Source organism: Pseudonaja textilis, unplaced genomic scaffold, assembly GCF_049901715.1.
Source record: "Pseudonaja textilis isolate UNSWEBS1 unplaced genomic scaffold, rPseTex1.2 PTEXSCF33, whole genome shotgun sequence".
Taxonomy (NCBI): Eukaryota; Metazoa; Chordata; class Lepidosauria; order Squamata; family Elapidae; genus Pseudonaja; species Pseudonaja textilis.
The window spans coordinates 112370-138115 of NW_028262888.1; the positions used below are offsets into that span (position 1 = coordinate 112370).

The 25746-nt window shown below is 42.8% G+C and overlaps 1 protein-coding gene across 1 annotated transcript in view; it reads right to left on the reverse strand.

Annotated features, from left to right (window-relative positions):
• LOC113453650 (sodium channel protein type 4 subunit alpha-like) overlaps positions 1-25746 on the reverse strand; it is a 137403-nt gene that overhangs the window by 76800 nt on the left and 34857 nt on the right. The window lies entirely within an intron of this gene.

A 25746-nucleotide genomic window follows, 5' to 3' on the forward strand; every position in this document is an offset into this window, starting at 1 on the left:
ACCATCTGTGGGACAATTTACAATACTCATGATAAATCTGAAACATAAAATCAACCTTGAGAATATTAAAAAGGACAACTCAGGAAACAGGGAAGAAACAGTAACAGCAAAAGTAACCCCAAGGTAATTTAAATGTCTGAGTACAATCTGAAACATCAGCCTGATTTCCAAAGGAAGGCTCCCCACCACCACCAAAAAAAACCCCAGTTAAACTGAAAAGCAATATGGGACCAATTATATTTCTATTTTTTATTAGTAAGTCACTTATTAGAAAAATATAAAAATAATACTGTCTTTTCAATCATCATTAATTATAAATAGGCAATTAGTCTTTTTTTGTGGAAAAATACTATCTTCTATTGGTAGCTTGCATTTGGTAGGCTCATCACCCAAATGCTCTAAAAACAAGGAGAATCAATTTCCAGACTGGGTAATGTGCTTAGGCGAGAAGAGGATTCCGTTCTAGATCAGCAAGAAGGAAAGAAGGATTATTCTTTGTCAATAATCTGCTATTCTCTGTCCATGTTAAAATCGCACAAGATCCCCTTTTCTCCTAGAGGGTCTAGCTGTGAAATGACAATTCAGTTGCCTAGGAAGAGAGAGAAGAAACATCTTGATAATTTATTTTACAAAGGCTGAATTCTTCAATTCTCACAGATTTTTAATACAATAAATCGCCATTATTACGATAACTCACCTGGAAGTCCCCTTTTCCTCCTTCCTGGCAGAATTAACCACCATGACAGGAAAGACAAAAGACCCAGGCAAGAGCAAATGCAGGGCAGGCATGAACACTCAAAACCTATCCAGCAGGCTCAGCTCCAGAAATCTCAACATGTTAACAAGTTACTAATTTTCTCAGAAAGTAAAGTTCCTGGTCTCATAAAAGCAGCTGGACTTCACATAAAATGTTCTTGCATGCTGCAAGCATCAACATTAAAAAAAATGCTAGGACATGTTGTTATCATAACTACACAACTGAAAAGTCACACTGTAATAGGACTGGATTGGAACAGGCTGACAAAACTACACAACTGAAAAGAACTATCACACTTACACACACTCTCTCACACAAAGCAGATACAGCTGGAAAAATCTAAAAATATAGCTGTAATTAATTTATAAGCACATGACATTTTACACAAAAAGAACTTCCATACACCCAGTGACAATCTCACAAAGCAGATGCTTTCTAAAAATAGAAAAGCAGCTAAAATTTCCTAAATTTTATATGACTATTTCCTAAAAAAAAAAATTAACATACTGTTTTTTTAAATCAGGCGACTTCGTACTTGACAGTTTTAAGACTTGTGGACTTCAACTCCCAGAATTCTTCCTCCAATCATGTTAGCTCATGAATTCTGGGAGTTGAAGTCCTCAGGTCTTAAACTTGCCAAGTTTGAAGACCCTTGTTTTAAATCATGAGGGGAAAAAAGCCACTTACTTACCCAATTGAAGAAAGCAGGCAGGCAGAATCAGTTGCTCACCGATGAGCTGGATGCAGAGACAGCCAGCACAAGCAGCTATTTGGGAATTGGGGGAAGGCGTCTGAAGAAGTAGGTGCTTGCTGGAAGCTGGGGGGGAGGGAGGTGGGTTAATTTAGCTAGGCTGGCCTCTAGGCCCCGGTTGGCCAGGAAGGAGCTCTGGTTTTTTTTAGAAGCCCGGGGGCAGCCGCAACGGGTAGTGGCTGCCCCACAAATGATCCTGGGCGGCTAGGGTTACTATGCAAGGCCGAGTCTGTAGGCCCTGGCCAGCAAGGACCTCCAGGGGCTTTTGGAAGCCCAGGGCCAAGGCCAGGTGGTGGTGTTGAAAGGCTTGCAAATGCCTTTCTTCCAAGGGTTCTTTTTTCCTGCTGGGAGTGCTTTCAGAGTAAGGACACAGACAGGCAGCTATTTGGAAGCAAGTTTCTTTAATTTTCAGGAAGGCAAGAGATAGCAAGAAGTCTGCGTTCCTGGGGCTAGCCAGCTTTGTGTAATAAACTCCTGATTTTTATACCTGTTCTCCTTTTGTGTGTGAGTGCTTAAATCCTGTCAGGGGGGGTTGTCTCCATTTCCGTCAGAGGGTAAACTCTGCGGGTGGTTTGATTGGATTATTAGTTTCATTTCTTATATCTGTTTAGTGGCAATCTCCTGTCTGCTATGTGTCTTTTGTTCTATTTGTTTTGCTGATTTGGCATGGCCTTTTGTTTGTAAGGGATTTGTTTTCCTAGCTTTAATTACTTGGCTTTTGTCTAGGGGGCTTCTTTCAATACCTTTTATCAAATCTCTTTTCCTATGCAAGTTTGCTTTTATGGCTAGCCTGATGTTCCCCTCGCATTTTTCCTACTTGGATGTCACCCCTGCCCTGGTGAAGTTCCCTTTCCACAATCCTTCATTTTTATTTTTTTCTCTCTAAGGGGTGGTATCTGATTGAATGTCTGGGTATATTTGGTATTCATGGTCAATCTGTATCATCATCATGGCTGCCTGTCCCTTTTTTAATTTTCTCCTTTTAGAGGGGATACAGGCCTTTAGGCAGCTGAGGCAGGGTGGTATGCACCGACAGAGGCAACACATGAGTGCTCCAAAGACACAAATGTTGACTGCGGTTGTTATGAGGATTTTGAGCCAATGGAAATCTGGCATCCATGAGAAGAGCCATGAAAAGTCCAGGAATGATTGCTCCTGGCCAATATTTTGAGTTAGCTCTTTCAGGTGGTGGATGTCCCTCCCTACGAGTTCTGAGGTTTCGTTCAGATTGAAGCAACACATCCCTTTGAACGTTTCGCAGCCATAGTTATGCTTCAAGAGAAGGAAGTCTATTGCTGCCCTATTCTCCAGAGTGGCTTCTCTGACCTCCCTCAGTTCTCTGTTAAGGGCATCCAGGGCATAGGAGGTCGAATTCAAGCTTTTTGCCAGGGTACATGCTAGCCTATTCAAATTTTTAGAATTTCGCACTGCCAATCCAGGTACCCCTACCAAGGATATTGCCAATGAAATGTATTCTGTTTTTGTGGGAAGGGAGACTTTGGAATCACAGTCTGAGTCTAGGGTTTGGAAGGCTCTCCTGTGTCGTCTCTGTAAGGATGGCATAAGCATGGTTAACTTCCCAAGGTGCAGGGGGCCATTTGTGGCATTTGCAGGAAGGTATGAGTAGGCTTTTAAGCCACAAAGGAAAAAACCATCCTGGTGGGAGCTTCAGGTAATTATATGAAAATGATATGGTCTCTGTATAGTTGCATTTTAGTTCTGTGTTGCTAAGACTGGTGTATTCTGTGACCCTAGGTGTGCTGCACCCAGTGACATTATGGTTTCCCTCCTGCTAAGCAAAAGTTCTCTTGCTAAACATTCCCATATGTTTTCCTTTCTCTGGCATAAGCTTTGGTTCCAGGAGCGCAGTTTCTTGTGTTACAAATGTTACAATTATTACAGATAATAATACATAGAATACATTGCATTTCATGTTCCCCATTGCTAGTTTTCTTTTCTTCCCTTCCTCCCCCCTCTTTTTTTTTTTTTTTTTGGAAGCAATATAAAAAAATGTAAAAGGTCAAGTATCAAAAAATTATGAGTAAAGTCCGTTTTGTTTAAAAAAAATACGATGAAAAAAGGTTTAAAAAGGGAAAAAATGGAGAAGGTGAGACAAAAATTAAAAAAAGTTTATAACTCAGCACCTGAGAGTCCAGTTTTGTGTAATGCAACCTTTGCACTTGGTTCCTCACAGTGGTGTGGTTTAACAGTGTTGAAGAATGCTGTAAGCGTCCATTGATCTGTGTCCTGATCTTTCTTGAGATTGATGGGTGAGATTGATTGTGGTGGAGTTTGGCTATGGTCTATGACTGCTGGCTTTGCATGTGTCCAATGTAGCCAAAAGTCTCATTCTGCAAACATTTATGGCGGTGTGTGTAGTCAGTAAAACTTGGTAGGGTCCTTTCCACCTGGGTTGTAGAGGGGAGGTTCTGGTGAAGAACTTGATCCACACCCAATCTCCTGGCTCATATGGATGCAGGGCTTCTTCCAGGGGTAAGGTCTGTGTCAGGGCACTCTGGATCCAGAGGGTCTGTAGTCTCTTTTGCAGGGCTGTAAGATAAGAAGAGAGAACCCTATCCCCCCTATCTAAGCAAAGGGAATGAGTATCTAGGCTGAGAATGAGGATCCTAGTAGGTTATGGGGTGGTGGTGACCAAAAAGGATCTCAAAGGGGGGTGACCAAAAAGGATCTCAAAGGGGGGGGTGAAATACCTATATCTTGTCTTGGTCTGGTTCTGAAATAAAAAAAAAGGGCAATTGGGAGCACTTGTGGCCAGGAGAGGTGTGTCTCCTGACAGAGTTTGCCCAGTAGGGTCTTCATGTCTTTGTTTGCTCTCTCCATGGCTCCTTTAAGTAGTCCCACTTCTGATGTATCCCAGCCCCATAAGGAGGGTGGCAGGCTTTTTAAATCTTCATGGAGTCCTGTGTTGCTGGTTATCAGCATGATTGTCTTGCGTGTGCCTTTTCCTGGGATTTCCAATTGCAGCCCCTGTTTGCCACATGTTATGGTAGCTCCCATTTTACATAGGAGATCCCTTTCTAGTAGAGACAGTGGGGACTGGGGGCAAATAGTAAATGCATGGTCTACTGTGAAAGGTCCTAGTTCTACTGGTACGTTGTGAGTAAATTCTACAGGGATTAGTCCTCCCCCTCCCATTATGCTATCCTGAGCCCCTTCAGCCACTGAAGCTTTATATGGTAGTTCAGGAATGAGGAGGTGGCTCCAGTATCAACTTAAGCAATTGTATTTCTTTCCTCCTATAAGAATGGTAACAATGGGTTCCCTTCTGGGCCATTTTCTAGGGGGATAGCCAGCCTGTTAAAGGTAGCCATGAATTCAGTGCTTTCATTATCATGCTCTAGTCAAGAAGGGGGTAAGTCTTGTTCTCTCCTTTGCTCCCATTGATGTCTACTGTTATTATTTTTTGGAGGAAAGGGAGCGCTGGGTGGTGCCTGATGACTGAAACTTTGTTGCTCAGTGTAATGGGCTGGATTATTGCCTGGCCTCATGTTCCTAGGTGGTGGGTGATACCGGTTGCAGGGGGGGGGTGTTGCCTACATTGCTTGCTGAAATGACCTTCCTGTCTGCACCTATAACAATGTTGACATTTGCCTTGCAACCATCCTGCTTTATCGCAATGGTAGCATTTCTTTGAATTATAGGGGGTTTTACCTGGCGTTTGTCTGGCATCATGTTTCATTACAGCAAACATTTTTTTAAGTCTTCCTGTCTTTCTATTCATCTCTTTCTATCTTTCTCTTCCTCTTTCAATTTGTCTCTTTGATCATAGACAAAGTTAGCGATCCTGCGCAACTCTGCTATGTCTAAGGGGTTGGGCAGTTAGAGATGAAGCGGTGGAAATGTTCTTTAATATCTAAGGTGGACTGATCCACGAAGGTTGAAGCTAAAATCCTTTGGTCCTTCAGGCAGCTAAGGTCTAGGTGGGCATATGCAGTAGCTGCTTCTGACAAGTGGACCCAAAAGGCATCAGGGTTTTCCTTTTCCCTTTGTGTTGTTTCTTTTGAAATTCAGACTAGTTTAAAGTTTTTTTTTCTTATTTCCTCTAGAGCTTCTAGTAAGTTATCTTTTGCTCTAGTGTATTTGTCCCATTGATTGGTATCATTATAATCCCAGTCAGGGCGATGTATTGGCCCTGCGATGTGGGCTGGGGCTGCCTGACCAGGGATAGTTGGTGGTTTGGCTATTTGGACTGTTTTTGTTTTTTGTTTTCCAAACAGTTTTAATAGTTCGTCTTTCATTAGAAAGACTTGTAACAGCTGAGTCATGTCACCCCAGGATGGATTATAGCTGTCTATGATAGATTTCAGGGTTTTAATAACTGTTTGAGGATCAGCCCTGAAAGCTGGGGTATCCTTTTTCCAGATGACTAGGTCAGAGGCAGAGAAGGGAGTGTGGGTAAAAACATATTCTAGTTGTCCCCTATTTCTGCCTGGCACTGGCTTGCTTAAAGGGGGAGCCATAATCTGTGCCTCAGTATTCCCTTCCCTGAAATGGGTTTCAGGCTTTTCTTTCTTTCTTTTTTTATTTTTCTCAGTCAGGTCTTTGGTCCTAACAATTTCAGCCCAGCAGTACCAATAGGGTGTTTGGCTGGGCTTAATGCATGTTCTAAGTGCTTTCAGGGTTTTATAATCTAAAGTACCACTATCAGGCCAAATTTGTCTACCCATGTCATCTCGCAATAAAGCCCACTTTTTGCTAGCCCACTTTTTACAAACTCTTTTCACTTCCTTTCTATTCAAGTAATTTATCCAAGGGGGTCTCTTCCATTTCCCTCGAGCTACAACTTCCCATATTCCCTACCTGATGTGGGGATTACTTTGGTTTAGCCGGGCTCCCGCCATCAGTTTTCAGACAAAAAGGTCTGGAAAGGATCCGGTTTCCCTACACACGGAGTACGGGCCCCTTTCTCGTAGGGAAACTCCGCCGTCAGTTTTAAGACCCCCTAAAAACGGGATCTTGGAGGACCGTCTGCCCCCTAGCAGCATGGTACAGGCCCCTTCCTACACACCGCCGTCAGTTTTCAGATCTCCCTTAAAGGTGGGGATCCGGAAGGACCTGCTCTGCTTTGTAAGGCAAACTATTTCCAATTTTGTTTGCCAGCAGCCGGTACGGGCCCCTTCTAAATGCACAGGGCTTTACTTGCAGGATGCACTGGGACTATTTATTCTGCTTTCTATTTATTTCCCAACAACAGTTCCTTTCTCAGCCCACTCGGTTTTTCTTACGTCCTTCAGAAGAACTCACACTCTGTGATTACCCCTTGCGTTCCCAAATCCAGCCGGTCACGGCTTGTTGGAGCTAGCAGCTGGCTGGGGTGCGGCTGGCAATCACAGAGGAGGTGAAGTCCCGCTGTTTCAGCAGAGAAAACCCACACTCACACACCTGGTACACTCACGCTTCCACTCCCCTCCCAGTAAGATTATAAATTTGAAGTGGTACTCACCTGCTTCCAAGTAGCTGTTGAGCAGAAAAGCCCAATGACTCCCTTTACTACCCTTTTGCCTTCCGGGCTGGGTCCGTGGATGTTTTCCCTGGACAAAGAAGGTCCATGCCGGCTGGGTTTGGATCTGCGGGCCCGGTCCGGTGGCAGGGTTGGCTGGAAAACCTTCGTGGTCGCCAATTGTTGAAAGGCTTGCAAATGCCTTTCTTCCAAGGGTTCTTTTTTCCTGCTGGGAGTGCTTTCAGAGTAAGGACACAGACAGGCAGCTATTTGGAAGCAAGTTTCTTTAATTTTCAGGAAGGCAAGAGATAGCAAGAAGTCTGCGTTCCTGGGGCTAGCCAGCTTTGTGTAATAAACTCCTGATTTTTATACCTGTTCTCCTTTTGTGTGTGAGTGCTTAAATCCTGTCAGGGGGGGTTGTCTCCATTTCCGTCAGAGGGTAAACTCTGCAGGGTGGTTTGATTGGATTATTAGTTTCATTTCTTATATCTGTTTAGTGGCAATCTCCTGTCTGCTATGTGTCTTTTGTTCTATTTGTTTTGCTGATTTGGCATGGCCTTTTGTTTGTAAGGGATTCGTTTTCCTAGCTTTAATTACTTGGCTTTTGTCTAGGGGGCTTCTTTCAATACCTTTTATCAAATCTCTTTTCCTATGCAAGTTTGCTTTTATGGCTAGCCTGATGTTCCCCTCGCATTTTTCCTACTTGGATGTCACCCCTGCCCTGGTGAAGTTCCCTTTCCACAGTGGGAAGGAGCACCAGAGGCTTTTGGAGGCCCAGGGCCGGGGGCTAGTGATTCAGTGCATACCTGGTCCTGTAGGCAAGAAGAAGCAGGTCCTTTGGGGCACAGGCACTGCGGAAGTGGTCAAGAGGAATATGTTGGGTATAACATTGATACACCAACTACGTTTGGGTGAATAAATATATAAACCAAGGTTTGGGTGTTTGTAACTTGTAGCTTTAAGCACCAAACTGCTTGTAATTAACTAATTAAGGGTGCGGTTACAAACGGCAATAAAAAGCAGTAAGAGAAACGTAACTTCTCTCTGCTTGTTTTCTGCTCGTTATTGCTTGTTGGCTACTGTGCTGAATACTGTGTTGGATATTGCTACTGTTTGCTACAACTGTTTAAATACCGTTTTTGCTGAACGAAAGAACTATTTCATTGATGTGCTGATATTCTGTGAATACTCAGCGTTGTCTTCAAAAGGAAAGGTATCAGAGGAGAAGATATCTTTACAAGCAGATAAGGATATAGAACTGACTAGTAAATGGACTAAGTTACTGAATGGATATATTTGTGAATGACATATGGACTGATTGACAATGCTTAAACTCTAATTGGATTAAACAACTATTTAAACTACAAACAGTGTTTGTCATCAGTGTGTGTAAACTCTAGGGCCCTTCCTCTCTCATTTGGCTGCCTGGCTTGACTGCTGCTGCACATTCTGCTTGGGGGTTTGTCCCCAAACACTAACAGAATAGACTCAAGTAAGTTAGATTAGGCAGGCAATCACAGAACTGACTAGCACATGCAAGCGATAGAGCTGGCGCCACGTGGCGAAGTCTTTTAATAGGGTTGGGCTTGGAATAGGCGAGGCAAGCACTGAATGTGCGGGTGAAGCAAGTGAGCGGTGAGCATGCAGGTAGGGCAAACAAGTGGCAAGGGGGTGGCTGGGTGGGACAAGCAGGTAAACGGTGACCACCGAGTGACTGGTTCGGGGTGTGTGGCCAACCTGAAGTCGCTACCAGTTCAGTGACCTATGCCAAATTGTTTCTACCAATTCTCCTGAACCGGTGAGAACCGGTTGAATACCACCTCTGATAGAGACCAATTACTATTGATTTTATACCATTAAATTCAATTTCCACCTATTGCAAATTTACCATAATCATCTAGAAAAGTAACTTGAGTTTAAATTGGGGTTTTATAACTAAAACCACTCCATTAATCTTTTCTGACCCAGCAGATGTAAATTCCTCCCGCAACCTTTTATTTATTAAATATTTCTCATCTTTCTTCCTAATATGTGTTTCTTGAAGGCAAATTATATCAGCATTAAGTTTTCTCAAATAGTGAATTTTTTTTTTATATGCTTGGATGGGACAGGAGCACCATTAATATTCTATATAATAAAGTTCCATCTTTGGGTGAAATAGCATATTTCTGTATAGAGATCTCAGCTGTCTCTTCTTCCGCAATGTCAACTTTTTGGGATTGGTTCACCTCCAAAGTCTTATCCATCTCTAACTGACTCTGAAATTAATTTGTGTCTAGACAGGAAATCTTTGGCTTTATCTATAGAATTCAAATGAAATTTTTGATCATGATACCATTTCCTCAAGCTTGTCCAAATGAAAGGGAATTCTTCTCTTCTGCAAAATATCAGTAAGAAATTAGTAAGCTTTCCTTTTTCTCAGGATTCTTACACGAATTTCCTTTAAACAATTATGTTTACATTTTTCATTCTTAGTTTGGATGTATAGTGACAATCCAGAACACAGTCCCTCATTATTTTTCTTACAAAGTGTGCTAAGACATCTCTTGTTGTTTTCTCATGGCAGCGAATCTCAAGTTTACTCTATATATGTTGTCAATTACAAAATCAAGAAACTTCGTCACAGTTAGTCAACTGTGCCAAGGCTTTAATCATTCTTAGCCTAATATCCTCTCCAGAGCATTCAGGGATTGCTCTAAATCTTAAGTGCAGCTCCTTAGCTTGAGCTTCTAAGAGAGCTCTCTCATCAAATTCAGCTTCAAAAAGAGTGTCTTGCTTCTCCAATTTATGCTCCAAAAGACCCACCTGTCCTTCACCTGTTTAATATCTCCTGTCAAACCTTCCTTTGCCCGTGTATCAATTTTTAATTCAAGTTGTTCCCATTGCCTGGATGACCTCCTGCGTTTTGGCTGTGTCTTCACTATTCGCCCCAAAAAGCTCTAAAAGATTCTATATCTCCTTGTATCTTCTCAGCTCTCTTCCAGGTTGCCATAATCAATAGCACTAAATTCTAAGGTTTAAATAGTGCCACTTCCAAAGTTAAAAAGAAAATCTCAGTTCTGCAGTCTTTGGTTCCCTCGTGTGGACAAGGAACACCACTGCAGTAGAGGAAACCTGCTCTTTATCTCTTTGCTGCTGCTAAACTAATACAAAATAATAGATCGAAACTGAAAAATAAACTGTAACTGTTTCCCCCACTTCCTTCTAACTAAAACAAAAGGCCAATCAAAAGCTTTTAGCATAATTTGTTAAAGGCAAACCATCTTCCAAAGATTTAAGTCCAAAGATTTCGGAGATAGTTTCCACAGTGTTTTCCAGGTACTTTAATTTGGCTCGGATATTTCAACCCTCCCTCATTCACCATTTTAACAGAGCGAGGTTCAGGGTACTCTTGTAGTCTCCACAGATTCTGACTGACCCATCAGGCTTAACAGGGGTCACTATAGGGGTCTCCGACTTCTCATGGTCTACCGGCTCAAGGATGCCTTGAGCTACCAGCTTGTTTAACTGCTCTTCAACCTTGGATTGTAGAGCAAAAGGGACCCTCTAGGACTTCAGTCTGACAAGGGGCTATGTTGGGGTCTAGGTTAAAACTTATTGGGGTCCCCTTATTCTTGCCCAATTCATTGCTGAAAACACCCCAATATTCCCTCTCCAAAACATCTAGATCGTCTCCGGCACTTGCTCTGGTCACTGCTGTCACGTGGATGCCAGTGAGGCTGATTTGCAGCAGCACGAACCACTCTCTCCCTAGAAGGCTGGGCAGGTCTTGGTCTACAATGGTCAATGGTAGGAATCCCTGAAAAATCTCCATATTCCACGTGTCACATTTTCTTTCCCAGGACCGGTATTTTGTAGCCTTGGTAGTCCTTTAATATTATTCGTTGTGGCTGAAGCTCGCTTAAGTGGATGTTGGGCTTGATCTTCTGGAGGGCTGTCCAGGATATCATTGATATATAAGACCCCAAGTCCACTTCCATTGACCATATGGTTCCATCAAACCTCACTTTGATAAGAAACTTGTTGGATTCAACAGTGTCTCTGTGTCCCACGTGGGCATGAGTGTAGCCTCCAATTGTATGATGGGTTTCTTCTTCCCAGCCACCATCTTGTTTTTTGAATTTTGCACCAAATGTCTTCCAACCGTTGTATTGTCTATTTGGGGAGTATATTCTGCAGCACGGTTTGTTTGTTGGTTGGCTGGCTCTGTAGGCTTCCACGATGTGGCCTTTCCGCTCGCATCGCCTGCAGGTCGCCTCCTTAAAATGGCAGGTGGACTGAGGATGATTCCCTCTGCAGCTTCCACAAGGCTTGGCGATTTTGGGTTTGTTGGTTTTTACCCGGTGGACATCTTCCTTCTCACTGTCACTGCTTTTGAAGCCAAGAGGGGTTACACGGTGTTCCCCATGCAGCCTGGGTGGCATGGACCTTGCTGCTGCAGGCGAGTCGGAGCTTCTGCAGCTTTCGCTTCTTCCAGAGTCTCCTTGAACGAGACGTCCTCTCTTTTGAACAGTCTCTTCTGCAGGGTTAAATCCTTAATGCCAGAACTAGCTGATCCCGGAGCATTTCTTCGGCATTTGAGAATTTGCAGTTCTTTGAAAGTTTCCTCAGTGCGGCCACAAAGTCACTTATGCTTTCCCCTTCTTTTTGGCTCCGGAGATAGAAGTTGTTCCAGTTTGCCAGGTACAATGGGGTATGGTCGAAATGTCCCTTCAATGCTCATTGCAGTTTGTTCCAGGAGACATTCTCTAGGTTATCTGCAATGAGGGCTTTAGTTAATTCATAGAGTTCTGAATCACAATAGGTCAAGAAGCAAGCTCTCTTCTTCGTATCGGGTTCTGCCTGCATTCTGTTCACTACCAAATTTAGGTTAAATCTTCCCATGTATGAGGACCATTTTCTCTTTGGATGGCTCGAATGGGATTGATAGGGGTCGATGGGCCATGTTGTTTTGCTGTCGGTCTGAACGGTCAAGTTCACGAATCAGCTGGAAAATGGTTGCGATGCTTCACGAGGTCCTTTGTCTTCCTCAGGATCCCACTGTCGTCACCAGTGTTAGATGGGCAGGGATGAAGAAGGAGCAGGACTCAGGAATGCGAGAAACTCTTTATTTATAAACCGGATTCAAAAGCAAACAAACGCAGCCAGCGCCGGCTTTTTATAGTCGGCGCTGTCCGACACTTCAGCTACTGACGGGAACTCAATCTTCCTGCCAGAGGCTGAACCAATAAGTGGAGTCTTACATCAGACTCTACTTTGCATATAACATAGGCTCATGCAAATGTGGTGTCATGCATATTTAACACTGCCAACTTCTGCTGGAAGTGGTTTCACAAATTTCTATAGACAATACATTTTTTGCTTTCACTCAAATTGCTGTATCGCTTACTAACTCATTAAAAACTAAAGGGAAGGAAAAACCTACGCCTGGAGTTGTGTCCCCCCCCCCCAAGTAATTCATGGAATGCCAGGTGCCTTTTGAAAAACGTAAGAGACTACTTGCTGCTCAGCCAATTCTGAAACACCCAGACCCCAAAAGCCTTTTGTCATCCAGGCAGACAAAAGGGACATAGTGATCAGAGTGGTCCTTCTCCAGAAAGACCCAAAGCATGATTAGAGTTCCAAAAAGTTGTCCGAGACTGAACATAGATGGATGGTTTGGGAAGAAAGAAGCTTAGGCAGTGAAATGGGCATTACTAATGTGGGCAACACTTCCTACAAGAGGCTTTCAAAGTGTGGATCATCACTGAAAACCCCTTAAAAACACCCACCCCAAATAGGTGAGATGGATGCAATACTTTAAGTGTTTTAACTTCATGCTGAAGCACCTACTTGGATGGGGAAAAGCACCCTATCCAGAATGCCCCAGTATAACAGCAAGAAAGAGGAAGTAGCAGATAGCTTCATCCTGTCTAACCAAACAGCAGCACCAGCCATGACCAGAGCACAGAGCAAAGCACAACCCAATTTGGCCAACAACTTAACCCAGGCAATGAAAATAACCCTGGTCCAGGACAAGTGATTTGTAAGCTACAAGAAGGATGTCTCTCTACACAACGGATTCACATGGGCTGATAGTAAGCTCTATGTACCTGCAAGCCAAAGGTTCCTGATTTTGAAAAGGAACCATGACTCTAAAATTGCAAGATATTTTGGTTTTGTAAAGATCCTGCACCTAGTTAGGTGTCAGTTTTGGTGGCCAGGTATGAAGAAAGACATGGAGGATATATGGCTAGTTGCACCATATGCACCTCAGCGAGAGGACATTTGGGGAAGCCATAGAGACTATTGCAACAAGTTGCCAGCTCCTCGGCACCCTGAAAGAGATCTCTATGGATTTTATTTTTGAATTACCAGCAAGCTCAGGGAACACTGTAATTTGGGTTACCACCAATCTATTTTCAAAGCAAGAACATTTGGGGCATGCTCCAAGATCCTATCCACATGAGCCCTTTCAAAACTTGTTGTACAACACCTCTATCGCTTGCATGGAGCTCCCGAGATGATTACCTCCAATCAAGAAGTGTAATTCACCTCCCAATTCTGGCAAGAGTTACTAGGGACCACCCAGGGTTTTAGCTCCTCCCTCCTCTCACCTAATAAAACTATGCCTTTCTCAACAAGTGGAGTCAAGGATTGTTTCTACTTAGAGGGTTATGTGTTTTGCAGCTCTGACATTAGGCGTGTATTTATCCAGTGACTTACCAAAACAGAATCTCAGTGGTTAACCTGAGGAAATTTTTGTAGTGTACAAAGCTATCATTACTTTGTATAGTTAAAAGACCCAGGGATCTATTGAAGAGAAGGAAATGAACATCCAATAATCTTTTCTATTGTCCTCATCACTTTCTGAAAAACCTTCCTATCCAAAACTGTAATACTTCCAAACCACACAGTAATACAATATGACAGGATGCTTTCAATTGTCCCTCTATAGAAAGTGGTAAGGATACGGGAAAGAGGATGTGCTTTTCCTTTCCAAAACTTTCAGGTACTTCTATGCCTGCTTTACCAGTGTCTCAGTGTTGAGTGACCAAGCTAACCTGCTTGTCAGCTGCACACTCAGAAATTTAATACTACTAACCATCTCCATAGTTGAATCTTTTGTACACAGAGGTATATGGCTTAGCCTGTCTTTTCTGAAATTGACAATGATCTCTTTTGCTTTTCCCACATCTAAAACCAGTCTGTTTTTATTACACCAGTTGACCAAACCTTTTACCTCTTCCTGGTAAGCCACCTCATTATCTTCCTGGATAAAGTCCATACTGTTGTATCGTTTACATACTTCATAACATGGCTTGAAGAAAACCTTGCGCTACAGTCATGGTCAATAGGATGAACAACAGCAGACTTAGGACACAGCCAAGATACATCTAAAGATACAGCTTTATTTTCTTTATTTACATCTTTATTATTTTCATAGTACATATATCTGTAGCAGAGGTTTTGCAACCACTACATTTTTCCATTTGGAATACTACATTTTATTTATTGGGCATGACATTGTAGCTAATTTGTTGATTTCTAACATTCACCCATTAAATGTGATTAAATTCACATAAATCCTAGAGAATACGTAGAACTGGGATCAATATTCTGCTACCAACAGAAGGCAGCAATGGCTGCCATTAAGGCAGACTTTGAATAACGGGACAAGTAAAAAGGAATCCTATTTGATTAAGGGACAGGCAGGATAATACAATTAAGGAACAATCTCTCTCCTTTTTTGTTTTTCTTAAGCCAGTGGTTCCCAACCTTTTTTTCGCCCTGCACCCCTAAAGAAATTTCACTCGAACCTCGCACCCCCTGAAATAAATAATAAATAACAATGCCAACATATAGTCAATATCCTATTATTTACCTGGACTTTTCTCACCCCCCTGGAATATCGTCTCACACCCCCAGGTTGGGAACTCCTGTCTTAAGCTGATACAAACTGCTGAGAAACTCTTCTTGTGTAAATGCTTTAAAAAATAAAACATTTACAATACTGCGCTACTATGCTTAACGTATGCATATGCATTCTCTCTCTCTCTCTCTCTCTCTCTCTCTTCAGCAGAATTTATTGGGACATTTTTGCTGGCATACCTAGCTATCAGATTTCCTCCCTGTTCAACTTTTAGGCAACAATCAACTCCTGGGAAACATATCTTTTCCTCCGGAACACTATTTCTTCTCTGTGCATGGAAATTCTGCTCTTTTTGACTAGATAATGGAGGAGAGAAGGGGAAGATGCAAACTCTAATTTGGGCTGTGAATCAGAATGCAATGCATGCCACATTCTACAGTAGAGCTCTTTAAAGAAGAAAAAAGTGGGATTGGCAAATAAAAAAATGAAGCTTACATTAGAAAAATTATGAAGTTGACAATAAATCCTGAGAACAGATTAGAATATCACATTTGATCTTTCTTTTTGTTTGAAAGAAACTATATTGGTAGTGTATAATTAAGACTTAATTGGACTTTCAGCCACTTCTAACAAACATCTTTTTTCAGCCTGCTCAAATTATTTAAATAAAAAAAATGAATCATATTTAAGACATTGCAGTTTTGTGTCCTTAAAATGTGCTGTAATCTCAACTATTATTCCATGCCATTCATTTTGCACTCACACATGTTGGAAAGAATCCTAAGCCCAAAGTTTATGTCTATTAATATTATTATTTTTAAAGAAGTCAGTCAGAGACCCTTACCTAGTTGTTAAGGTCTAAGGACAAGAACAAATTCTAACTTTCACTGCTAGCATCTTCAAGAAAGACATATAAAGAGGATAGGAAATTGCTAAAGATGAGTATTTTCCAACCATTTCAAACTGGATTTAAGAAGCACTAACTACTAATCTCAGGCTTTGCATATTTTACTTTCCCTGATCATATCCACTTTCTGCATATGAGTAGAATTTGACAATGGGCATTAATTTCAGCCAATTGGAAACTTCAGTTTTGACTGAAAAAAACAAGCATATTTCTAGTTCTTATGGCTGAAAAAGAAGAATATAAGTAAATGAATTCTCAGAAGCCATATACTGTACATACAAACATACATACATATATTGCTAGGGATTCAGTTGAAGGCTGTCATGCCCAATGACATCTCCCCAGCATTAGCAGAATTTGTAAAATATTCAGCCTTCTGAAAAAATTGCATAATTGATCAGAGCAATAACTAAATAACAGTTATTCTTGGCACATCTTTTAGCACTTGGAGCTTAAGAGATTCTGATGAAATTCTACAGAAAGTGTCTGTTTTTATTCAAGCTAGAACATGATTATTGTTCTGTATGGACATTAACATTCTTGAAATCCTGCAACCCTGATTGGATGAGCGCGCAGCAACTGGATTGGTCGAGCGCGCGGCACTGATTGGTCGTTCGGAATCGACCGCGATTGGCCGAGCCGATCGCGGGCGATTCGAATGACTGTCATTGGCCGTGGCGCCCGGTGCCAGATCCATATAAGCCGCCGCATATCCAGCCAGCGGCAGATTTTAAAACCCTTAATAAATGAGCTGAACAAAGTCACTGCCTCGCGTCTTTTGTGCGTATCGGCCGATACGACACTGGCGACGAGGGTGGGATCTTGAAGCAAGACCCACATCGCACGTGGCACGCAGAAAAGTGACCGGCAACATGGCCAGCGGTATCGTGCCACCCACAACTTTCAACCAAGCTGCTGAGGACTGGGAATACTACATCGATAGATTCCTCATGTTCTTGGAGAGCAGCAATCTCAAAGACGCAAATGGGCAGAAGAAACAGGCCGTTTTCCTGACCCGCAGTGTTTAAGATGGCGAAAGCCCTCGCCAAACCCCTCGATGTGAAAGTGATGGACTGGGCCGATCTTGAACCCCTACTGCGAAGTCACTACGCGCCCGCTGGGCCCACCCTCATCCGCTGACACGACTTCTACTAGTGAGATCAAAAAGAGGGCGAGAGCATCAGCGCGGGATTTCCAAGAGGTCTTCGATGGCAGCCTAGGCAAGTACCGAGGGCCCCCGATAACCTTCAGCCTAGATCCTGCCATCGCCCCAATCCGCCCCAAACCCCGGCGAGTACCCTTTGCACTCAGGCCCAAGATCGACGAGCAATTAAATAAGCTCATTGAACAAGGAGTACTCGAGCCAACAGACCATGCCATGTGAGAGACCCCTATAGTCACCCCAGTAAAACCAGACGTCTCAGTGAGAATTTGTGGGGACTATAAGGCCACCCTCAACCGCGCGCTGCAACAAAGCGCCTACCCCGTCCTAGTAGTGCAGCACCTCCTACACTCACTGTGGGGGCGGCAAGGTTTTCGCCAAACTCAACCTGGCACAAGCTTACCAGCAACTGCTGGTCGACAAAGAAACTGCAGAAGCACAGACCATAGTCACCCACTGCGGGGCATTCCACTGCAAGAGACTCCAGTTTGGAGTCAGCGTAGCCCCGGGGGTGTTCCAGAGTTTAATGGAGAGGCTCCTCCAGGGCATCAAAGGGGTAGTGCCCTATTTTGATGACGTGCTGGTATCAACGGCAGACCAAAAACAGTTGGAAAGCCGTCTGAGGGAGGTGCTGCAAAGATTCAAAGACGCGGGGCTAAAAGTCAAGAAAGAGAAATGCCAGCTGCGCACAGAAAGAGTCGAATTCCTAGGGTACCTCCTAGACCAGCACGGGATCCACCCAACAGAGAAAAAAATCAGAGCCATCAAGGAAGCCCCCAGGCCCAGAAACAAAACCGAATTACAGGCGTTTCTGGGGTTGATTAACTTCTATAATGATTTCCTGCCCAAAAAGGCAACCGCGGCAGAACCGTTGCATAGGCTGCTCGACAAGACAGCCACCTGGAGCTGGGGGAGGTGAGAGGAAGACACATTCAACAGAACAAAAGACCTGCTCACATCGGACGTTGTTCTCATTCAATACAGCGAGACACTACCCTTAACCGTAATGTGCGACGCATCCCCTTTCGGCGTCAGGGCCGTCCTCAGCCACACCCTCGCCGATGGAAAAGAAGCACCCATCGCCTTTTTTTCAAGGACTCTCTCAAAACCGGAAAGGAATTACAGCCAGCTAGACAAAGAGGCCCTGGCAATCATCGCAGCCGTAAAGAAGTTCCACAAGTACCTTTATGGCAGGACTTTTTCTATCATCACAGACCACAAACCGCTGCTCGGAATACCGGCGGGGGACAGGGCCACCCCGAACATCCTATCCCCGAGGATGATGAGGTGGTCCGAATTCCTTGCCGCCTACAATTACCGGCTGGACCATCGCCCCGTTAAGTCAATCCCGCATGCAGACGCATTGAGCCGCACACTGCAGCCTGACCTGGATGCTGACCCAGCACCCACCATGTCCACCCTGAGCATAGAGACTTTACCCAATCTCCCCCTAACCGTGTCAGTCATTGCCCTGGCAACAAATAAAGACAAACATCTAGCGCGGGTTCTAAGATGGGTGGAGAAAGGGTGGCCGGAAAAAGATGATGATGAACAATTCAGAACCTTCCGGAGCCGCCAAACAGAACTTTTCACACAAAAGGGTTGTTTACTGTGGGGAGACAGAGTCATAATCCCGGAAAAACTACAGAAAAGAGTCTTGGACATGCTGCACGAAGGGCACCCTGGCATCGTTAGAACAAAAGCCCTGGCCAGAAGTCATGCCTGGTGGCCAGGAATGGACAAGGAAATCGAAGCCTGGGTGGCATCGCGCAAGCAGTGCCAAGAATCCAGACCAAGCCCCCCCCCACTGCCCCGGTCCTAGAGTGGGAAACCCCCAGAGGGCAATGGTCCCAGATTCACATAGATTTCGCGGGACCCACCAAAGGACACACCTTCCTGGTGACGGTAGACGCTTACTCCAACTGGTTGGAGGTAAGCAACATGAGAACAACCACTACAGAAGCTGTCATCAAGGAACTCAGCAAACTATACGCAACCCACGGCCTCCCAGATGTCATCGTATCGGACAACGGGCCCCAGTTCACCGCACTACCCTTCGAAAGATTCCTAGCAGAACGGGGGAATCGGCAAGCGTTGACAGCAGCGGCTCACCCGGCGGCGAACGGAAGGGCGGAAAAAAATGGTCCAGTTCACAAAAAAGACAATTCAAAAAACCGAAACCGGGGAAATACAGGACAAAATCAACAGGATGCTATTCATACAACACATAACCCCGAACACAAAAACGAACAAGAGCCCGGCAGAGCTGCTGATGGGAAAAAAGCTGCAATCACCACTTGACCGCCTGCGCCCCACATACAACCCAGAGAAGCCCTCCGACTCCACCAGCAAGCACCGGACGTCCTCACCAGGAGACGCGGTCTATGCGAAAAACTTCACAGGGGACCCACTCTGGATACCGGCAACGATAATCCAGGTAACGGGTCTCCGCTCGTACCGACTACTAACAAACAATGGACGAGCATGGAAACGACACATCGATCAGCTAAGATCGAGAACCACCGCGGGAAATACAACCGACATGCAAGCACACACAGAGAACCAGAAACAGAGAGGGAACGCCTAAACACCCACCAAGAGGGGAGGGAAAACCCCAAAGAACAAAACAGACAAACCTACCCAAAAAGAAACCAGAAATACTCACCTACCGAAGCACCAGGGAACGACCCACTCAAAGCCTTGCCTGGAAGGAGCAGCCAAGCCAGCTTGACCAGCCCAGGAAGCCCGAGCGGGAGCAGCGAAGTGAGCAACTCGACCAGCCCAGATAGACCAGGACGGAGCTGCGGCGAGAGGCCCGACTCACCCTTCCAGGCAGTTCCATTGACGAGGCGGAGAGCGACACGGATCCCGACCGAACCGGCCGACAGCCAAGAAACAACTAATCTGCGCAGGTCCAGTAGGCAAGTACGGGCCCCGCCTACTTACGGGACTACGTTACATAGGACCGAACCAAGAGGGGAGGGATGTTCTGTATGGACATTAACATTCTCGAAATCCTGCAGCCCTTATTGGACGAGCGCACAGCAACCGGATTGGTCGAGTGCGCGGCACTGATTGGCCATTCAGAATCGACCGCAATTGGCCGAGACGATCGTGGGCGATTCGAACGACTGTCATTGGCCGCAGCGCCCGGCGCCAGATCCATATAAGCCGCCGCTTATCCAGCCAGCGGCAGATTTTAAAACCCTTAATAAATGAGCTGAACAAAGTCACTGCCTCGCGTCTTTTGTGCGTATGGGCCGATACGACAATTATAGTGAATTAAAAACTTCCTTCTTTCTCCCTTCTAGCATTGCTTAATCATTCTTCTAATAAAGAGCTGATTCTGATTTGGTACTTAGAATAATCAAAATTGATTCTGGAGCATTCTATGGAACATATGAACTAACATGAAACTAGGATGTTTTTTCACAAGATGAGAAGATAATTCACATTTACCTCATCAGAAAAGAAGTGTGGGGGGAACACTTTGCACATTGGGGTAAATTTTAAAAACAAGCAAACAAGCAGAAAACAGACAGGGTTCTGTTTTCAATGTTGAAGTGTGGTATGAAGTACCTAAAATCTGGCAAAAAACCTTGTTTGAGTACTAAAATAGAAGATGCCAAAATGATTTTGTGAAAAAGGTCATTTGGAACCATACACCAACATTGGTTGTCTATATGTGTATTCATTATACAGATGACTCTTTTACATCACGTTTGGCATTTTCACTTTTTTTAGTTTTTCCAGAGTCATCTCCATTCTTGCCATTATTGTCCTTCTCTTTCATTGCATCAGAATCCTTTTTAATCTTGGGGCTGCTTATTGGTTCAAGTACAAGAGATTGAGCTGTTACTGGGGACTTTTCCACTTCGACTTGTGAGCCATACATTGCACTCATTTTGTCCGCAATCATTCCTTCTTTCTCTGGTGCCTCTTCTTTCGGTGTGTCCATATCTTGACTCTGCCTATACAGATATGAGGCCTGTTTCACTAACCGTTTTAACAGATATCTACGGAATGCTCTTTGGATTTTGATGGCACAGACTTCCTCCTGTTTTTGTTTTAGTGTTGTGGTAATGGGCTCATAAGATACTTTGGAGGGATTTGCAGCCATAAATTTCTCCTCCATTGATTCCTTCAGGGAATCCATTTCTCCAGAATCTCCTAAAACTTCTTTTGTCAAGGCAAAGAGAATGTCCAAGCAATGTATTTTATCTCCAGGAACCATAGTGATCAGTTTGATTTTATTTGGTTTAGCAATTCGCAGAGGCTCTTGAAGGGTATCCACAAAATCAGAAAGTTTGTCGTAAGCAATAAATTGTGTGGCATCAGGGTCAAACTTCTCCCATGTTTCATAGAACATTTCAAAGTCATCTTCACAGAGAGGCTCACTGCTCTCCTCTGTGGCTACATTAAAATTCTCTAAAATGATGGCAATGTACATATTAACCACAATCAAGAAAGAAATAATGATATAACTGCAAAAAAAGCAGATGCCCATAGAAGGGTTGCCACAATCACCTTTCACATGACTACCAGGGCTCTCCAGATGAGGATCACAATCTGGCGGAACGCTGTTTAAGATGGGGTTCAGTAAGCCATCCCAACCAGCTGATGTGGTGATCTCAAAAAGACAGATGATGCTGTTACCAAACGTCTCAAAGTTGAAAATGTCATCAATGCCAGATTCCTTCTTTACATAAGCAAAATTTGACATTCCAAAAATGGAATAAATGAACATAACCAGAAATAGAAGGAGGCCAATGTTGAATAATGCTGGCAGAGACATCATCAGGGCAAAGAGTAGAGTTCGGATGCCTTTTGCTCCTCTGATCAACTGAAGAACACGCCCAATTCTGGCCAATCGGATGACCCTGAAGAGAGTGGGGGATACAAAGTATTTTTCGATAATATCCGCGAGGACAAGTCCTGAAAGACAGGAAAACATTTTTCTCAGAATATCACAAAATACCACGCCAATAATTCATTATAACCACAGAAACATATAAAATTCCCCCTAATATCAAATTCAACTACTGAGGCCCTATCAGTCTGAAACAAAACAGGTCACCTAAAAGTAGGAGTGGCTTCTAAATATTCGTGAAATATTTTAGATGCAGAAAGGATACGAAAATGGACAGAAAATATAAAGGAAAATGACATGAAATCGTATTAAATTATTATATAGCAAACACATATTAAAACAGATTAAAGAATATTTAGATGCAATTTATAAAACTGACTCAACAATAAAAGGAAACTTTTAATAAGCCAATTATTAAGGAGGAAACAAAAATATAATTGAAAAATGGAAATAGAAAATTCTCCAGGAATAAACAGACTTTTTGAAGTGCACTATAAGAACTTCCAGAAAATTCTGATTTAAATCATTCTTAGGAAATGAATGAAATTCAGCAGTCAATTAATTCCTTGTTCCTGGAAGAAAGCTTTAATTTCTTTGATTTATAAAGAGGGAAATTACTTAAGTTTTCTTTAGTTATATAGAGTTTTATGTCTTGAGTTATATTGAATTTTTGAATGTTATTGGTAATTAAACCAGAAAGGTAAGAAAATGGCCATGATATTTTTAGATGTAAAGAAACCATTTGTAACTTGGAACAATTTATGTTCATGACTATGAAAAAAGGTGAATTGTGACAAGAATTTTCTTATACATAGAAAAATAATAATTAAAAAAAAAAAAAAATAAAAAAAATAAAAAAATTTAATTTTTTCTTCCTACAACACACCCCCCCCCCTTATTAATTTTAAAAATTTTAATTTTTTTAAAAAAAAAAAAATTTTTTTTTTTTTTTTTTTTTTTTTTTTCCTTTTTCCCACCCATACAAAAAAACCTCCTCTCCCCTCCTTCTTCTTTTTTTTTTTCTTTAATAAAATTTTTTAAATAATAAAAAAAAAAAAAAAAAAAAAAAATTAATTTATTTTTTTTTTATTTTTATTAAAAAAAAAAAAAAAAAAAAAAAAAAAAAAAAAAAAAAAAAAAAAAATATAACGTGAAGTCACGCTTAATGACATTATGGGATTTGCTTAATGATGGTACCTGGAAATGCCATTGCTAAGGGGTGCAATCACTTGTCATTGTGGTTTATGTCCATATTGCTTGGCAAGGGAAATTCTGGTCCCAATTAGTGTTGCTAACTGAGGACTGCCCATGTTATCACAAAAACTGACAACATAGAATAAGAAAATAAATTCTCAGGAATCAAATTATCAAAGCAAAAACAAAATTAGAAGTATGTGCAGTTGATGTTGCATTATAGTTATATTAAATGGGTGAGTGTGGCTGAGTCAGCACAGAACAAATCACACAAGGTAACTGGATTTGGGGACAACTCAGTACTTCGCCAGTTCCTCAACTCCCAGAACTGCTGGCAGCCAAGCATGCACACACTAACACACACAAAAACTCCATTCTGCTTTTGGGGACTTTTATCCACATCCATGCCGGGAAATTGCCAATTGTGTCCGGACTTGGAGCGAAGGATCTCACCTTTAGTATGTTGGGTGTGCACATATGTGCACACATGCACCCTGTTTGAAGTTTGGGGACTTTTCTAAAATGTTGTCCTTCCCCACCTTGGTTAGCAAGCTGCAGGCTCCCCTTTGGAACACAAATTTTCAATTCTGCAAATGCAGACATTTGGGGATGTCATTGTTCGTTTTTCTCTTTAGTCTTCCTTTTACAGTACCTCCCTTTCCTCCAGACTTTAAGTGTCCTGTAATGGCTCTCAGCTACTCCCTGCTGGTCCACGATCTGCCTCTTACTGCAACTTGTGGTGCCAGAATGAGGCAAATCCCCAAGCTTGGAATAGTGTGTGTGTGTGTGTGTGTGTGTGTGTGTGTGTGTGCGCGCGCGCGCGTGCACGCACACACATACATGTGAGCACCCAGCATGCCAAAGGACATATCCTTCTCCCCAGGTGCAAATGGCAGCTTCCCAGCACAAATGCATACAAAAGTCCTCAAACTCAGAATGGAGAGGCAAAGAGCTGGTGGGACACTGAGCTGTTCCCATATCTTATTAGGATTCCAGCAATCGCTCTAATTAAATCATGATTCTCGAGCCAAACTTCAAAAAACATCAAAGGATTCATTAGAGGCAACATACTGGCACTGTCCTGTATACAGCCAAGTCTGGCAAACGTAATTTACAGTCACCTGTGACCAGTTTCTCCCTTTCCCCCTGGGTGTCTCATAAACCAGATTCTCCAACTGAGCACGTTCACAGACTCGGTGTCATCATTCACGTTCTCCAATTATATATATTCGCAGGCTTACAATCTTTTAAAGATTAGAGTTGGAATGTATTTTTGCTTTCAACTGCTCTTCCAGATTTCCTTCCTCTCCCCTCCCCCCCTTTTTTAAAATGGCAACTACTAAAACAGGCATAGGAATGTTTTAAGAGTTGACAGTTTCGATTTGTTCTATGCTAACCCAGCCTTGCCCACCCATCTGCACCACCCATTTGTATCTACCGTACTTGGCCATGCTCACTTGTCCCTGCCTACCTATCTGCGCCAAGTTGGCAGTGCTGAGTCAGCAGTACCGAGCCAGCCACGGCCACTCTTCTGTGCCCACCTGGCCACACCCACCCATCTATATCAATCTCACCACTGTGATTGTCTCATTCCTCCTTCTCCATGCCTGTGACCTATCAGTTGGGCTATTTCTGAAATCAGATCTAGCCTTCTTCTGGAACACCAATAAATCTGTCTTAAAAAAAAAAAACCTGACTAAAGTTTAAGCCTGTTGAAGATGGCCATGGAATGAAGCAGGACACAATGCTAAAGAGGTTAGCCAGTGCTGCCAGAGAGTGATGGTGCTGATAGCAAAAGTCCAAGGAGTTCTATAAAAGTGGCAGAATTAGCAATATACAGTGGCCAGAATCAATCTATCTGTATCTATCTATCCTCTATCTATATCTGCAAAGATGAAGTCAGGAAAACTAAGGCCCAGAATGAACTAAGACTTTCGATAAATGTTATAATATATAATAAAAAAGATTCTTTCGACATATAGAAAACAAGAAAAATTCAAGGAAATGATTGGTTCACTATTGGGAGAAGATGGCAAGAAGATAATAGGCAGCAGGGAGAAAGCAGAATTGCTTAATTCATTCTTTGCTTCTGTCTTTACAAAAGGAAGAAATGTTCAACCAAACAAAAACAGTACCATAAAAGGCAGATTAGGAATACAAATCAAAATAGGCAAGAACATGATAAGGCAACATCTATCAACTTGAGTGTAAATTCAAATCATTAGGAGCAGATGTACAGTATTATATTCCAGGGTTCTGAAGGAGCTGGCAGATGTGATCTCAGAAACAATGAACCACATCTTTCAAAAATCTTGGAGCATTGGAGAATTACTGAAAAGGAGCAAATGTAGTTCCAATCTTTCAAAAAGAAATAAAATGAACCCACTCAGAAAACTACAGATCTATCAATCCAGCATCAATGCTAGGGATGCTCCAGGAAAAAAATAAGCAGTGGATCTGCTAACATTTAAAAACAAGCAAAGCTATTATTAGAAGCCATTGTGGGTTTGTCCAAAACAGGTCATGTCAGACAAACCTTATAGCATTATTTGACAAAGTGATTAAATTAGTGGACCAGTGAAATGAGGTGGACATAGTATATTTGGATTTCTCTAAGGCATTTGGTAAAACGGATCATAGCCTACCTCTTGGTAAGATAGAAAAATATGGCATAGATGGATAGGTAACTGGCTGATCAATCATGCTCATTGTGTAGTTTTTAATGGAACTGTTTCTACATGGAAGGAAGTAAGCAGTGGGGTATCTCAAAGTTCTGTCTCAGGCCGAATACT